The following is a 12461-nucleotide window of genomic DNA, read 5'->3' on the forward strand; positions in this document are numbered from 1 at the left end:
TCAGGTAATGAACAGTTGACTGATACCCCTTTTCCACCAAAGCATTTTAAGAGCCGGTTCGGAGCCGGTGCCTACTCGCAAACCAGTTCTTTGTGTTTCGACAGCCAAAGAACCGGTTCTCGGCCAGGAAAACTGGTTCCAAAGCGGCACCAACTCTTTGCTGGACTAGAACTGTTCTTTTACCACGTCATGCTTACGGCGGGGGCTGGGGCGGGTATAGATGTGCTCTAAACATCTTTTCAGACCGCAAAGCCAGGAGAAACAGTTGCAGAAACACGATGTAGTCCTTCTAGCTTTTTTTATTATTATTTTTTTTTTATTGAAAACATTATGTAAGCAAAGAAAAAAACAGTCCCAATATAGAATAAATAAACGTAAAGAAAAAAAGAAACAAGACGGGTACATAACTAATCAGAAAAGGTAACATATTAAAGGAAAAGATTAAAAGACTTGCATATTTCAATTGTTTTTAAAGCCTTCTTGGTCCACGAGTTAGAGATAATCCCAAAGTAATGTTGTACTTGCAAGCGTTTCTACCTAAGACGTATAGCGATGTACACAGTGACGTAACGACGTCGTTCGCTGGGCGCTCTAGTCAGTGGAAAAACAAACAGGTTCTGAGAAAGTTCGCAAATGGATCCAAGTCCGAACCAACTTGGAACCAGCACCAGTTCCTAACCAGTTCTTTTTTGGTCGAAAAGGGGTATGAGAGCCGCATTTGTAGTAATCCGTGGAAGTGTGACCCCAGCTGCCAAAGTGCAATTTGAAGGGGAAAATGTGACGCACAATGCCAGTCTTTTTGAGGATTTCTGATTCTCACAGTGTATTTCATCATTACAGTTTGCATTTCAAGAGCTGTTGGACTTCATAGTGACGTTATCGATGTATTGTAAGCTTAACATTTGTATTGTTTTCAATCTACTCCAACATTTGATTTTAAAAATGTAAGCTCTTCAGCTCATGACTAATAGAATGTAGTTCACAGCATCAGCCTCTCTGATTTTAGAAATAATTAAACCCATAAACATATTTGATAAACAATCTCATTCTGCAGTGCTTTAATCCATGCATGTCTCTAAACATTTGAACCCTTCCACTGTTATGATGATCCAAACAGCCTGTGAAAGCTCTAGTTTTCTGTATAAAAGCTTTGACTTTGTGTCGTCCTTAAAGAAGGAACTGCACTGTGTTTTCAGAAGACTATTCCCAACAGTCCTCATTTACTTCAATAAGCATGAAGAGGAGCACAGGAACCTCAATATCCCCCAAACCCCTTGTGGTTTCTTCTTTTAATTTCCTGTTTAATATAATATGTGTAAGTGCTTTGCTGCTTCCTCAAGCCTCTCTAGAAGGCTTCATGGGTTTTAGTACCCCTCAAAGTGCATCTCATTGCATTTGCACTAAATCCCCAGTAATAAGAAGTCACACAGAGACGGCTTAGTCTCTCCCAAAATATCCATGTCTTCCTCCAGACCTCACTAGTACCGTCTAAAGCACTTTTGCCTCTTTAAAGCATGCCTTTATGCACCAAGAATTGTGTCTTAAACAGTTTCTTATTTCTCCAAGAGCAAATCACACTGGCTTTTGTTCATCCTCTGTTAAACATGTGTCTCTCTTTTATATTTATAGTGTATTGGAGAATTTACAGGCACTCAAGTTGTTTGCAAACATTATGTGTGGGAAGATAATTTACCTGGAGCTTCGATCAATAGCGTAAAGAAAACCTGCATTATTCAATTGCTTGGCTCTGCTGACAGGTTCTTGTTTCTTTGGTGAAAATGCAAAGTTAATGAGGGAGGCGTTTGATTCGATGAGAGTTTGGCTGGTTTCAGAATGTGAAGTAGTAGTTTGTCATCCAATTGATTGCTTTTGCACATGCTAACAATCATTGAATGCAGTTGTCATGTGAATTAACCTTTTCAAGAATGAGCCTCGGTATAAAAGGGACATTATACGCTGACGGGAGGTATTGAGTTCTATCAGTCGGTCCTGATCTCCTGCTGTTGTTCCAGAACACAATCCCAGCTGAATGCTTCACGAGATCACGATGGAAACCTGATTTACAACAAACAAAGTCCCTGAGGCCGAGCAAACGCTTCTTTCCCTGTAACACCATTTGATCAGGACATTATACTCTTGTTATTGTTCCAATTCAGTTTCTAGCCATGAATCTGTTCTACATTAAAATTTTCTTGATGCCAATTGGATCCTTTTTTTTCATTTTCTTGTAATGTCCTAAAACACACAATTTATACACTCAGTCAAGATTCTTCATTTAATCATTGCTTTCTCATTTAAGGCCCCATCACATGACTGCTTTAACGCCCAACACACACGACTTTCTCATGAAAAATGCTACGGATGGGGGATTTATGTAATGAGGATTTAAATGTGTGACGTGTTTCTCCCTTATGACAATTTTAAAACAGAACTTTGCTTTTTTAGACGCTCCGCTCTTAAATCAATGAAAGTAAATGTTTGCAGAACTTAAGTAACTATTCCTGCAAATACCTGTGCAGAATGTGCCACAAAGGCACATAAAGTCGACACAAAAGCCCTTCATTGATAATGTGGGTTGTAGAGACCAGGGTAAAAAGCAGACAAGATAAACTGCCTGAGCAGAAGGGAATTGATTGCTTTAAACAATTACAGGAGCCGCAGCAGGACAAGCGAATGTCACTAGCTTGACAGCCGACTCAACCCATCTCACCCTCACCCTCACCGACCCGACCCGTCTCACCCTCACCCACTCAGCCCATCTCACCCTCACCCTCACCGACCCGTCTCACGGCTCTCAACCTGTCTCACCCTCACCGACCCGACCCGTCTCACCCCTCTCAACCTGTCTCACCCTCACCCTCACCGACCCGACCCGTCTCACCTTCACCCTCACCGACTCAACCCATCTCACCCTCACCCTCACCGACCCGACCCAACCCGTCTCACGCCTCTCAACCTGTCTCACCCTCACCGACCCGACCCGTCTCACCCTCACCGACTCAACCCATCTCACCCTCACCGACCCGACCCGTCTCACGGCTCTCTACCTGTCTCACCCTCACCGACCCGACCCGTCTCACCCCTCTCAACCTGTCTCACCCTCAACGACCCGACCCGTCTCACCCTCACCGACTCAACCCATCTCACCCTCACCCTCACCGACCCGACCCGTCTCACCCTCACCGACTCAACCCATCTCACCCTCACCCTCACCGACCCGACCCGTCTCACCCCTCTCAACCTGTCTCACCCTCACCGACTCAACCCATCTCACCCTCACCCTCACCGACCCGACCCGTCTCACCCCTCTCAACCTGTCTCACCCTCACCTGACTCAACCTGTCTCACCCTCACCGACTCAACCCATCTCACCCTCAACCTCACCGACCCGACCCGTCTCACCCCTCTCAACCTGTCTCACCCTCACCTGACTCAACCCATCTCACCCTCACCCTCACCGACCCGACCCGTCTCACCCCTCTCAACCTGTCTCACCCTCACCGACACGACCCGTCTCACCCCTCTCAACCCGCTCACCCTCGACCGATTCGTCTCACTCTCACTGACCCGACTCGACACCGTCTCACTCTCACTGACCCGTCTCACCCTCTCAACCCGTCTCACTCTCACTGATCTGACTCAAACCGTCTCACCTCACTCGACCCCTCTCACCACTTACCGAATCAACGAGTTTTACCCTCACCAACCCGTCTCACCTTCACCGACTCGATCAGTCTCACCCTCACCGACCCGTCTCACCCTCTCGACCCGTCTCACCCTCACTGACCCGACCCGTCTCACCCTCTCGACCCATCTCACCCTCACCGACCCGTCCCGTCTCAACATCCCCGACTCCACATGTCACATCCTCACCGACCCGTCTCACGATCACCGACTCGACCTGTCTCACCCCTCTCAACCCATCTCACCCTCACCGACCCATCTCACCCTCACCGACCCGACCCGTATCACCCCTCTCAACCCGTCTCACCCTCACCTACCCGTCCCACTCTCTCAACCCATCTCACCCTCACCGACCCAACCCGTCTCACCCTCTCAACTCATCTCACCCTCACTGACCCGACTCGACCTGTCTCACCCTCACCGACCAGTCTCACCCTCACCGACCCATCTCACCCTCACAACTCGTCTCGCCCTCACTGACCCGACTCGACCCGTCTCACCCTCACCGACCCATCTCACCCTCTCAGCCCGTCTCACTCTCACCGACCCGTCTCACCCTCACCGACTCGACCTGTCTCACCCCTCTCAACCCATCTCACCCTCACCGACCCATCTCACCCCCTCGACCCGTCTCACCCTCACCGACTCGAACCATCTCGCCCTCACCGATCCGTCTCACCCTCACCGACTCGACCCGTCTCACCCTCACTGACTCGATCATCTCACCCTCTCAGCCCGTCTCACTCTCACCGACCCGTCTCACCCTCACCGACTCGACCTGTCTCACCCCTCTCAACCCATCTCACCCTCACCGACCCATCTCACCCCCTCGACCCGTCTCACCCTCACCGACTCGAGCCATCTCACCCTCACCGATCTGTCTCACCCTCACCGACCTGACCCATTTCACCCTCACCGACTCGAACTGTCTCACCCTTACCTGGTCTACATGTCTCTCCCTCACCGATTCACCATACATCACCCTCCAAGCACCATAAAATAATGTTGATCATTTACCTTCAGCTTACTTTTTTTGTGTGCATTTTTATGGGCGAATTGGATTTTGAGGTAATGTTTAGATGTGTGATTAACTAGATTAATTAAACTAATACCTAATAATTATATTTCTAAACTGAAGTAACTGTAACCCAGACTCATCGGAAAAAGTTTCTGCAAAACTATGATATTTTTTTCTTGCATGTTTGTGACAATTTCAAACTGAAGTGCCCAGTAAATAGCGTTTAAAAGCGTCTTCAGTTATACCCGACACAGATGAACATGATTCTAGTAATCTTTTATTACATTGCATGTGCATATCACAGCAGTTTCGAAATGTAATTTCCGGTGAGTGGGTCTAAAAGGAAACGCTTAATCGCTTTGGAATTAATGTACTAAACCCGACCCTAAACATAACCAAACATAAGATAAAATCACATTAGCTGAAGTAGCCAATCCATTTTAACTTTTATTGTTTTTTTGTGCTGGTTATTAGATGCAAATGTCAAAATGTATTAGTTTACAGATCATGCACTATAGTAAAATTGTTTTATGTTCGTAAGTTTGTAGTATTGGTCGTAGTATTGTTCAAGGAGCCACGTTTAACCGTCTGTCCTTTTAATAATCAAATGTGTGAAAATAAATTAAAGTGTTTATTTCAACTGGAAACTGCAGTCAAATATAGAGGTACATCTTTGGAGTTTAAAAAAATGTAGGTAGAAGCACATTTTTCCAATACGGTAACAGTAATCAGCATTCGTTTATTTCCATGTTCTATTGCCAACGCGATTGAGCATTTCCTTTAAGGAGATTTTTACTCTCCTGCCAGGCTGTTGTTGAAAATAAAAACTTTTTCTTAAGTGACTTACCTGGTTAAATAAAGGTTACCAACGAAACACTTACTACAGGAGAAAAATACCCTGAAGAAATTGAAGAACTGAATGCTGAATTCTGAATGCTGAATAAAAGCGTCTGCTAAATGAATAAATGTAATGAATTAAGAATATATATTTGCACATAAAGTAAACAAGGGTGCAGGCCAAACAAAGTTATGATGAGTCAACAGAGGAGAGATTTTACATTTAAACTCTTGATGGAGCTGCACTAAACCGAGTGTAATCTCTCAAGAGCTTATTCATTCTTTGACTCTTAATCATTCGCATAAAACTAACCTAGTATGATTATACAGATACTAGATCACCTCCCTTAGGGAAAACACTTAAACCTTTTTTCCATGAAATTTTCAAGATGCACTTTAATGACTTTTGGTTTTTCAGGAGCTTTTACCTCTTCCCCAGAGGCATTACTAATAAAAGCAGCGCAGTGAACAGTTCCTGTTACAGTCCGCTTGTGCTAAAGACTGAGTTTCTTACGGCAAACAGGAAGCGGAAGACATCCTGTTCACTGTACAGTCTTTAGGATTCATGAGGGTTTTAGTAGAGAGATTAGAGAAGACGAGGGCATCCATTCAGCGTCTGCCAACAGAAATTGAGGGTCATTTATGCATTTTTTTATGCATCAAACTTTTGATCAAGAGTGGATGAGCAACCATACTGAATGTCTGGAAAGCTGAAGTATTCCCATCCTATAAGCATCTAATGCAGTAGTTCTCAACCCTGTTCAAAATACATGCTTCTTGTGGTTGGTATATGGCTTTTCTGGTTATTTTTTGTTTGAATATGATTTTAGAGGCATTGTCAAATTTATGTGCTTTTTTAAAATAGTAATTAAATCATTATTATTAGTTTATATATTTGGATGGCTCTTAATGTTGTTTTATTTGAAACTTAATCAGTCGACGCTGTCTTTCAGGTCTGCCGCTGGAACAGAACGATTCTGCTGTTCCTGAACCAGCTCTACTGGACTGAGCAATGTCTTTTTACAGCGGTTAATGATAGTTCACTGTGCATTAACTAATGTTAACACAACTTTTGATCTTAAAATATATTAGTAAAAATTGAAGTGAACATAAACAATGTTTATTCATCTTAGTTAAAGTAGCTTGTGAAAAAACCTATACCAAAATGTATTTAAAACACATTTATTTGATAAGTATACTACAAATCCAATAACATATTCACATTGAAGATTTACTTATTTACTTACTGCACATAATAACATGATAAGCTGTTTTTGAAGATACTCATTAAATGTACACACACGCTTCTTTGACATCTTTGCGTCTGACTTGATGCTTTGACGTGCTTTCTAATATCCCACCTTCTCTAACTCTAACTGAAGATTGATGATTCGAGTTAATCAATCTCGAATTCTGATTGGATGGTAATTTGTTCCCAAAATATATTATGAAGAGATTGGCTACCTTTTATTAGGCTATTCTCGTGTGACAGAAGATTTACTCACTTTTATGATCACCTTGCAAAGACTATTTAGGAAATAAGAAATATGGCTTAAAACATGATTTTTTCATAATAAGTCAGTTCACTAAAAATACAGCTGAAATACTGGACTGGCCCGGGAAAACAGGACTTCTGGTCACCCTGTAGTTAAAGGCTTTAATTGCATTGAGCTTGATGTGACAGACAGGAGAGAGTTAACTGAGGTACGACATTATGTATTTTGATGAAATTCCTCCTGTGTGTTTTCTGCCCGGTAAACATACAGTACAGAACTTTTTCAACTTCATGAAAGAAGCATCTTTAGGCTTTGTGTAAAGGTTGTGCAGAAAAAAACCATGAAGACAAACATCAACGTTACAGAAGAGCCCAACGCAGAACGAGAGATGAGCATAACAACGGATGTTGTTGTCTTCATTTACTCACTATTGTGTCAATCATAACCAATATCATTTTACTTTTCCTCAGGTGAACCCGAAAGGAGAGTATAGCATAATATCCGGGCTGTGGCTGTCAAGCTCCAAAAAGTACAAATAAATTTAGATAATCCATTCTAACTGAAAATTAATTTTGATCTGAGCAGAGGAACTTCATATCTGATCTCACCTGTGACCATGTGAATTAGGACTCCTGCGCTACTCTCAAAGCCCTAATGTAAATATAAAAAATAATATTGCTGTGCACATGCTGTAAAAGCAGAGTCCAATCTTATTTACATTACATCAAATCAGAAAATGTGTCAGCCTCTTCTGATTACAGTACCAGTCAAAAGTTTGGAGACATTACAATTATTTAATGTTTTTGAAAGAGTCCCTTTTGCTCACCAAGGCTGTATTGATTTGATAAAAAAAAATACAGCAAAAACAGTAATATTGTTAAATATTCAGCTTTGTTCAGAGGAATAAATTGAATTTTACAATATATTCACATAGAAGACAGTTCTTTTGATTTTTAATAATATTTCCACAATATTACTGTTTTATATTTTCACAATATTACTGCATGTAAAATTGGACATTATAAATTACACAACAAATGGTACAGAAAAGTGTTGGCTGCAGACGGGGTTTGAATGACTATTTGTGTTCAAGCCATGCAGTTCCACAGAACACAATGAGACGTCTCAGTCATCGTTCGTTTTAATGGTTACAAATATAACCTGAGAATATTACCACCTGTTTTCCTGGGAATGATGAAGAGGATACACAAATATACCAATGCTACAGAAATACAAAGACTAGCTAAAGACAAGAAGTCAATGCCAAACCTTTATGAATAAAATCCAACGTTTAAATTCAATATGAAATTATTGGAATAAAAGCGTCAGCTAAATGAATAAATGTAAATGTAATGTAAATGTATCCAGCCTCTCACGGAGACTTCAGATGCCCCAACGCCTGTGAAGAGACGACTCAAAGCCGGTTATGCCATAAATTACTACTTGATTAACTAACTGTATTTTTCTATGTACATTTCCGAAATGCACTTTCTGTAAAGCTGCTTTGAGACAATGTGTATTGTGAAAAGCGCTATACAAATAAATTTGAATTGAATTGAATTGAATTTTCTTTCATTTCGTGTCAGGTAAGCAAATGCAGGCAGTAACGGGTTTGTTTCTTCATCACAAGACTAGCCTGTTGAAGTTATTCACACAGCAGTACATTCATTGTTAATTCGTAACTAACATCAAACATGATCAAATTAAAACATCATTTTGCACACTACTAGAGTTTTGTCTTCATTCATTGATCACCTAACTAACTACACCAGCGGACAAGCTGTTAGAAGAGCATTTTCAGATAAATAGTTTTGGAAAAAGAGGAACTACATTTGCAATAAGATGGCCACTAATTGGAGATTAAAACGAAGAGAGAAAAATCATTGGTCATTTTCTCTTTGTAATGCTGTTAAATTAGAAGCCCTCATCAGAATTAGGACGTGAGATGCACTCGATCTGCCTTCTGATCAGTGCGAGCAGGACGAGTTCGAGGGCCGTGAGATCACTGATGAACGGCACCGGTCTCGATCTCTCACGGCCAGTCCACCTCGTCCTGCTCGCACGTCAGTAATCTGAGTGAAACATGCTTTAAAAATCACACACAACCACTCAAATATACACAATTCTTTATCAAAGCATCACAGAATAACAATCCTCCCCCTTTTCTACTAAAAGGCTGTTTGTTGCATTAATGGGGTTTTGTTCTTATGTGTCTTTTTTATCTTTTTATGTTGCTGTTTTAAACATGCCTATTGGATTGGATGAAAAGTGACCTAAGGCTTTTGATATTTCATGACTGGAAAGTAAAGTTAATCACAATCCCAAATGAATCACAATCGTTTCTATTGTCTTATCACAAACCTTTAAAAATAGATCTCTATAAATCTTGTAATGTGTTTGATACAATGAGGAAACTTTGAGTTTATGGGATTGACTCATTGATCTTCTCAAAATAACAGTAATTCAAAGTGACTGTTAGACTTACAACACTATTTATGATCAGACTATGTTTGAAATGGTTTACTATCGTACTCGGCTCTGCTAGATATGGAACCAGTGACAGTACAGCAGTATGTAACAATCATTTTATTAAGTAACTAGTATGCCGAATCATTTTCACCTGTGTCTCAAAGCAGTCCCAAACCCAAACATAACCCAACCATAACCCAACCCTGAGCTGTGACGGCAAAGACAGCAGACAGGACAAATGCCAAGTCAAGAGCCTACAAAAACAATCAGTCACTTGTGAAACTTCTACTATAATATAATAAAATATTAGTGATTTATATGTTGCTTACCCGCAGACATTCATGACATCTACCAGAAGAAGCCAACCGGACCATAATAACCCAACCTGAACCCCAGACCACTGTGTATAAAGGATGGAGTTTGACCATTGGCCTGTTCAGAAAGGTGGAATAGTATGCTTTCAAATATTTATATATATATGAAAGAAAGTTTTGAATTATGCAATTACCAACTGCCTTTAATATGCTCCGCTAGTATTTCTTATTAAGATGACAATATGTCGCACACATCCACATTGTTTCATCAGAGACGTTGTGTCCTTGCAGGTGCAGTCCCCAGATCACGTATGTTCACACGTGGTGACCTCCGGTAGCGGCGTTTGCTCCTGCAACACCACCTGAGGAGCCGTCTGTACCGATCGACCGGACGGCACACAGTTCTTCTGTAATTCCACTCCGAACCCCGGGGGGGCGCTCTGCAACTGTTTCCGGTACTGCACAAAGCTGCACGTCTTCAGAACGAGGGCTAGGATGTTCTTGGCCATCAGTATCCCAGACACTCTGTTATCCTTATAGAGGAGCATGTTCCCTCCACGGATGAAGAGCGTGACAACGTTAATGGTGACCAAACTCAGAATGGGGTAGAGCATCATCTTGTGAGGACTGATGTTGATGCCTTGCATGCTGATCTCACTCAGAGACACGCAGGGTAGCACTAAAAGAAGAATATAACAGTAGAAAAACATCAGCCCTTCCACCCACAGAGGAAGCCCTTTCTTTTGTGGCTCCCACAGGTTGGCCTGGATGTCCAAAACATCCAACAGATCCACCACCACCCAGAACAAGCGGTTTCTGATCTCCTCCTTCTTCTTGAAAGCCTTCACGTAATCCATGTGGTCGATAGCGACCAGAATCACGAACAGCACGGGAATGCAGATGGACAGCAGGAGCGTCAGAGCTTTCCGGGCCAAGGCATCCAGGCTTTTACGGTCAGCCTTGTAGTTCTGGTAAACAAAATACACCTTAATCTCCAAGACGAAAATGTAAAGGAACCAAAGTATCATAGCGTATCCCCGTTTTGCCGTCCTCACCTCTGCGCCCACCCACACCGCCACGTATCTCAGCACGATGAGGAAGCACAGCTCGCCCACCGTCACCATGATGCAGACGCCGATCTTCCTCGGCCCGTGGTTCTGCTCCACGAGGTAGGCGTCCATCAGAGCCATGCTGCTCATGATGATGAGGGTGGACAAGCAGACATGGGGCTTGTTGGTGGGAGGAGGCGGCACCATCGTGACCCGGGCCGGTTCTGGGAGACTCCTCGAGGAGCGCTGGACAAACTGGGAGCGCTCAGACTCTTCTTACCCCCAACACTGCTCCCATGGCTGAGGTCCGGGACACACTAGCTGGACACACACAAAACCACTTCAGTCACCAACATGCACAAAACATCATGTAACGGTACAATCTTCGAAAATCACTAGTCTGACAGTGTTTTGGCCACGGTTTCAGAATCTTCAGCTGCATTAAAAATACCTTTTTTTTGTGGCCGTCAAGCCAGACACAGATACATTTAATGTACTCTCAGAGGAGACATTTAAAAGAAACCGAGTGCACACCTACTTTCTCCTCTGTGTGAAGTTCATCTTAATGAAGAGCTGTGGACCATCCTCGTGTGTGTGTGTGTGTGCTCGATGAGAACAGATTAGTGCTGTAATCCATATGAAAAGTGACAGCAAACACACACAGTTCTTGCCTGGTTGTGTTGTATCCTGCGGTCCAGCATGTCTTTTCAAATTACAGCCCACAAAAATCCCAAATGCCTCGGATGTAATCCAATTAAGTTTGGAGTGTGCAGAAAACGCTGTGGACGTCTCCGAGGTTTGTTTTCAGCGCAGGGAAAAAGCAGACTAAAGCTAAAATCACTTTTTGGCTTCAGACTAAAAACTTACAGCTAGAACAGGTAAGTCATTTTAGATGGAAATCCACTTACTGTAGCGAAAAACATCAAGGTGTGCTGGTGATCTGGCGATCGTGTGTGTGTGTGTGTGTGTGTGTGCCTCTTTGTCCTGTGAATGCAGATGCCGTGGGATTGAGTGTTGTCCTGACCGCTCGTCCTCAGATCTGTCAGCTGTGGATCTGCTCTTCTCAACACACACTCTCAGCACACACTCTCTTCTGCAGATCTGAGCCTCCACGCGCTGCATCAGGAAAACCAGGAATGTTGGCGGTATGAGCAAGGAATCCAGTCTCTCTCTCTCTCCCTCTCCCTCCCTCTTTTTCGACGTGTGTTAATGAGCTGTGTGTGTGCTCGTGCTTCTCCCTCTGCCTGATCTGCTCAGACACTGACACAATGTGGCTCCTTCAACTCTCTCTCTCTCTCTCTCTCTCTCTCTCTCTCTCTCTCTCTCTCTCTCTCTCTCTCTGTCTCTGTCTCTCTCTCTCAGTCTCTCTCTCTGTCTCTCTCTCTCTCTGTCTCTCTCTCTCTCTCTCTCTCTCTCTCTCTCTCTCTCTGTCTGTCTCTCTGTCTCTCTGTCTGTCTCTCTCTCTCTCTGTCTCTCTCTCTCTCTGTCTCTCTCTCTCTCTCTCTCACTCTCTCTCTCTCTCTCTCTCTCTCTCTCTCTCTCTCTCTCTCTCGCTCTCTCTCTGTGTGTCTCTCTCTCTCTCTCTCTCTCTCTC

The 12461-nt window shown here is 43.1% G+C and overlaps 1 pseudogene; it reads right to left on the minus strand.

Moving 5' to 3' along the window:
• Window positions 1–10123: 10123 nt before the first annotated feature.
• Window positions 10124–11292, minus strand: LOC143746301 (transmembrane protein 121 pseudogene; annotated as a pseudogene).
• Window positions 11293–12461: the final 1169 nt, after the last annotated feature.

This window comes from Siphateles boraxobius, unplaced genomic scaffold (assembly GCF_051911475.1).
Source record: "Siphateles boraxobius isolate OS27281-9 unplaced genomic scaffold, OSU_SipBor_1 219, whole genome shotgun sequence".
NCBI classification, from domain to species: Eukaryota; Metazoa; Chordata; class Actinopteri; order Cypriniformes; family Leuciscidae; genus Siphateles; species Siphateles boraxobius.